The following is a 6000-nucleotide window of genomic DNA, read 5'->3' as shown; positions in this document are numbered from 1 at the left end:
ATGCAGGCAAATGGATGGAACTAGAAAATATTATTATGGTTGAGGTAACTCAGACCCAAAAGCATGTTTTGTATGTACTCACTAATGAGGAGATATTAGCCAGTATAGTAACAAATACTGGAATACAATCTGCAGAACTCAAGAAAGTTAAGAAGCAGAAGGGCCCAAGAGAGGGTGTCTCAATCCTACTTGGGAAGGAGAAAAAAATTCATCACAGGGGACACAGTGAGGAAGGGACATAAGCCTGAGAGCAAAAGGACACAGGGAGGCAAAAGGGGCACATGAACAGGTATTTGGGGGCAACAGAAGTGAAGCCCTGAGGAAAATCATAATAAATGGAAACAGGCAACTTTGGAAGGTAGGAGGTAGTGGGACCTCTAGGATGTACCAGAGATCCACTAAGTAAGAAATGTTCAAGACTCATTCAGCTGAAATGAGTCAGATGCAGATACTTACCCCCAACCAATGGACAGAAAACAGGACCCATATTGTTGAATTAGGCAAAGGCTAAAAGAAGCTGAGGAGGAGGGCAACCCTGTAGGAAGACCAGCAGTCTCTACTAACTTAGACCCCTGAGCTACCAACAAGCTTATGTGACATATATACAGCAGAGGACTGACTGGTTTGAGTTTAGTGAGAGAAGAAGTATCCACCTTTTGAGAGTTTTGAGGTCTCCAGGAGTGGGGATGCCTTGTGGTGGTGGGCAAAATCTTAGAGACAGGGGAGGAGGAATGGGGTGAGGAATTTTCATATAATAGACTATGAGGAAGATAATGACTGGACTGTAAAAAATATTGAAGATAATTAAAAAAGAAATACATGACTAATGGTCAAAATGCATGATCAATGAGTCTGATTACAAATTTTGAAAGATATATAAGTCAAGTCATCATAAAAAAAAGAAGAGAAAAATGTATGTCATATACATTACCAATCTTTCAATGATAGCAAGAGTTGGAATTATGAATGCCTGAAATTGTTTTTCATTGGACAAAATCCCTGCAAATTAATAAATTAATTTATCCTCCAAGAGTGAGAGAATGAATCATAGCATCTTTTTAGAAGTAGGAATATTTGAGCAGAGACACAAACAGCAATAAAAACAAAGAAAAGAGAAGGAGAACCATTAAAAACTGAGAGAACAGTATGTATTTACTCTGACATCATGATTGGGCATAGGTAGGAATTTCAAAAGTCATTGAAATAAGAAGCAGCATCGAGGACCAAGAATAAGATTCATGCACTGTCTTCTATATTTTTATATCATTTTAACATTGGTTAATTCACATTCTTTATTAGTCTAATATGTTGACTCTTTTGTCTCCTTATTTGCATTTTTAAAGAATTTTAATTTTCCTATTAAGTTTTAAGGCATAAAAAATTGAAAAGTTGGAAGGAAAATAAATATTTAGTAGAAATCACATACAAAATAGGAATCTTGCAGTGTTTCTATAGATGAATAAAGGTACAGGGAACAATAATGAATCTAAATAAAACTACATTAATGTTTATTTTAAAGGAATAACACATATGATTGTCATGATTTTAGAAATGAATATTGAATAGTCATGTAACTTGGCAAAATAACTCTACAAGTCACACAAAAGAAGATTATAATTAGTCTTTTTTACAAAATGAAATTAGAAAAATAATATTTCAAAGATGAAAGGAGAGTTGAAACTGGGATAAGATCTGAATAAAGAGACTCAATGAAAACTGAAGAGCCTTTGAAGTACAGTGTCTTTATAATAACAGACTAAAGAGACACTTTCCATTTACATTGTTCTGCCGATCTAACCCACTATGTACATCTTCACTGCTTCCATATCTAACCTACCAGCCTTGACAGGAGCATACCAGTTCTTCCAATATTTGTTACTGAAGCTTCTTCCTCTTACTTACCTGGTCACAGAAGAATGGGATGAGTTTTCACAACACAAATATCAGAAGTTGAGGAAATTTGAGAAAGAAGGAACATTATTAAGTTGTCTTGTCATAGGGTTTTAATTCTCAAAGCTCCTCATTAGTTTAGTTGTTCGGATGTCTCTGCATGCTCCAAACTATATTCCCGGGAGCATAGAAAAACAAATCCCAGATAATTGAAAACTGTTAATCCATTGTATGTTTATGTAATTAATAGCAAAAGGAAGTTGGTTTTCTCCAAGGAAGAACTGTTTATTGAGGATTGTATAAAAATCAGTCTATATCCCCAAGAAAATGCTGGTCCTACACTAAGCAATTCCAGGAAATCTGTGACATCTCTTTTATTAATATTAATAGGTTTGTGAAAAACTATATCTATGATACTACAAAGGAAAGTAATATTTTATATTAAAACCTCTGGTTTATTTTTCAGTATTAAATTCAATAAATCATAAATTTCAATCTTAGATCATATAGTTTTAAGTCTAAAAAGCTGCTATATGTCCTTGGTGGAATGCAGATCTGTACCCACCCAAAGGTTCTGGATTTATGAATGAAAGAAACACACATGCTAGCTATATATTTAATCTGCCTGAATCAGTTCAATGGTTGGGCCTTTCCAAACTTCCATGCAGCTAAGACACACTCCCCTCCAGTATTCCTGAGCTAACATTTTCTACATGCGTGTTTTATCTTTGCAGCCCTCCCATTGGGCTGATTTTTCTTTGCACCTAAGATTTTTGTGTGATTTTTTTTGCAACTCTTATATGTGATATCCTTGATTTCCCTTCATGGAGATTGTGCTCCTTCCTCTTCCTTTTATCCCTTGTCTTGGAAATCTAAAAGTCTCCCTGCCCAGCCGTTGGCTGTTGGCAAATTTATTTCAAATCAGAACCAACTGTGGTAGACCCCTTTAGCCTATATGCCAGACAGTGTAAGCAGGTTTATTTTGGGGGGCGGGGGTTAACACAATTAGCATAAGAACACAAGTCACTGCATTCCCCTCTTTTTGTCCACACCAAGAGCCTTTTCATTCCAATGTACATTGAACATAATTATAATAGTCATGTAAAGTATGATGTATGTATACATTAAAGCATCCAACCCATCAATTTTGTCAATTCAGATAAAGTACTCTACCACTATCTCTCTGAACTTAAAGAGTTTACAATTCTATACCTGAACCATGTTCTGACTTTAACTTATGTTACCATCTAAAAGCCATCCTTTTAAATCAACATCATCTTTCCCAATTTTAATCAATTTAAAATTGTTTACAAGACTGTAACTAGTCCTCAATCCCGTGAGAAAGCTGAGAATGAATTAAATATTACTTGAATATATAGGGAGCACAACAACATAGCTTCCAAAATTGAAAAAAAAAATGTAGACACAGCTAACTATATGAACAGTCCCCTACTCCTCAAAATGCCAGATCATTTGTCTTTACGTTTTGACCCACATTCATCTGGCAGATCTTGGATGAGGCAGGCAAAATGAAAAACTAGGTTACTCTGTATTGCCAAATATAAGTTGTCGACTACCCCTTTTCACATATCCTTTTTCTTATTTATTGTTTTTTTTATTTTTATCATTATTAACTTGAGTATTTCTTATTTACATTTCGATTGTTATTCCCCTTCCGGGTTTCCAGGCCAACATCCCACTAACCCGTCCACCACCCCTCCTTTATGGGCTTCCCCACCCCATCATCCCACCATTACTGCCCTGCCCCCAACAATCACGTTCACTGGAGGTTCAGTCTTGGCAGAACCAAGGGCTTCCCCTTCCACTGGTGCTCTTACTAGGCTATTCATTGCTACTTATGAGGTTGGAGCCCAGGGTCAGTCCAGGGTCAGTCTTTAGGTAGTGGCTTAGTCCCTGGAAGCTCTAGTTGGTTGACATTGGTGTTCATATGGGGTCTCAAGCCCCTTCACGTTCTTTCAGTCCTTTTAAAGATTCCTTCATCGGGGTCCCATTCTCAGTTCAGTGGTTTAATGATGGCATTCGCCTATGTTTGCTGTATTCTGGGTGTGTGTCTCTGAGGAGAGTTCTACATCCGGTTCCTGTCGGCCTGCATTTCTTTGCTTCATCCATCTTATCTAATTGGGTGGCTGTATATGTATGGACCACATGTGGGGCAGGCTCTGCATGGGTCTTCCTTCTGCCTCTGTTCTAAACTTTACCTCCCGATTCCCCGCGAAGGGTATTTTTGTTACCCTTTTAAAGAAGGAGTGAAGCATTCCCATTTTGGTCATCCTTCTTGAGTTTCATGTGTTCTGTGCATCTAGGGTAACTCAAGCATTTGGGTTAATAGCCACTTATCAATGAGTGCATACAATGTGTGTTTTTCTGTGATTGTGTTACCTCACTCAGGATGATATTTTCCAGTTCCATCCATTTGCCTATGAATTTCATAAAAGTCATTGTTTTTGATAGCTGAGTAATATTCCATTGTGTAGATGTACCACATTTTCTGTATCCATTCCTCTGTTGAAGGGCATCTGGGTTTTTTCCAGCTTCTGGTTATTAGAAATAAGGCTGCTATGAACATAGTGGAGTATGTGTCTTTGTTATATTTTGGGGCATCTTTTGAGTATATGTCCAAGAGAGGTATAGCTGGGTCTTCAGGTAGTTCAATGTCCAATTTTCTGAGGAACCTCCAGACTGATTTCCAGAATGATTGTACCAGTCTGCAATCCCACCAACAGTGGAGGAGTGTTACTCTTTCTCCACATCCTCGCCAGCATTTGCTGTCACCTGAGTTTTTGATCTTAGCCATTCTTACTGGTGTGAGGTGAAATCTCAGGGTTGTTTTGATTTGCATTTCCCTTATGACTAAAGATGTTGAACATTTCTTTAGGTATTTCTCAGCCATTCGGCATTCCTCAGCTGTGAATTCTTTGTTTAACTCTAAACCCCATTTTTAAATAGGGTTATTTGTCTTCCTGTGGTCTAACTTCTTGAGATCTTTGTATATTTTGGATATAAGCACTCTATCTGTTGTAGGATTGTTAACATCTTTTCCCAATCTGTTGATTGTAGTTTTGTCCTAACAATAGTGTCCTTTGCCTTACAGAAGCTTTGGAGTTTTATGAGATCTGATTTGTCAATTCTTGATGTTAGAGCACAAGACATTCGTGTTTTGTTCAGGAAATTTTTTCCAGTGCCCATGTGTTTGAGTTGCTTCCCCACTTTTTCTTCTGTTAGTTTGAGTGTATCTGGTTTGATGTGGAGATCCTTGATCCACTTGGACATAAGCTTTGTACAGGGTGATAAGCATGGATCAATATGCATTCTTCCACATGTTGACCTTTAGTTGAACCAGCACCATTTGCTGAAAATGCTATCTTTCTTCCATTTTATGGTTTTGGCTCCTTTGTGAAAAATCAAGTGACCATAGGTGCATGGGGTCATTTCTGGGTCCTCAATTCTATTCCACTGGTCTATTTGCCTGTCTCTGTACCAATATCATACAGATTTTTTTAATCACTATTGCTCTGTAATACTGCTTGAGGTCATGGATGGTGATTCCCCCAGAAATCATTTTATTGTTGAGGATAATTTTAGTTATCCTGGGTTTTTTGTTATTCCAGATGAATTTGAAAATTCTTCTGTCTAACTCTATGGAGAATTGGATTGGAATTTTGATGGGGATTGCCCTGAATCTGTAAATTGCTTTTGGTAAAATGGCCATTTTCACTATATTAATCCTGCCAATCCATGAGCATGGGAGATCTTTCCATCTTCTGAGATCTTCTTCAAATTTTTCTTCAGAGTCTTGAAGTTCTTATCATACATGTCTTTTACATGCTTGGTTAAAGTCACACCGAGGTATTTTATATCATTTGGGACTATTATGAAGGGTGTCGTTTCCTTAATTTCTTTCTCAGTTTGTTTCTCTTTTGTGTAGAGGAAGGCTACTGGTTTATTTACGTTAACTTTGTACCCAGCCACTTTGCTGAATGTGTTTATCATGTTTAGTAGTCCTCTGGTGGAATTTTGGGATCACTTAAGTATACTATCATATCATCTTCAAATAGTTATATTTTGACTTCTTTTCCAATTGTATCCCTT

Source organism: Rattus norvegicus, chromosome 8 (assembly GCF_036323735.1).
Source record: "Rattus norvegicus strain BN/NHsdMcwi chromosome 8, GRCr8, whole genome shotgun sequence".
NCBI lineage: Eukaryota > Metazoa > Chordata > Mammalia > Rodentia > Muridae > Rattus > Rattus norvegicus.
Note: the sequence above shows the minus strand (reverse complement) of the source record.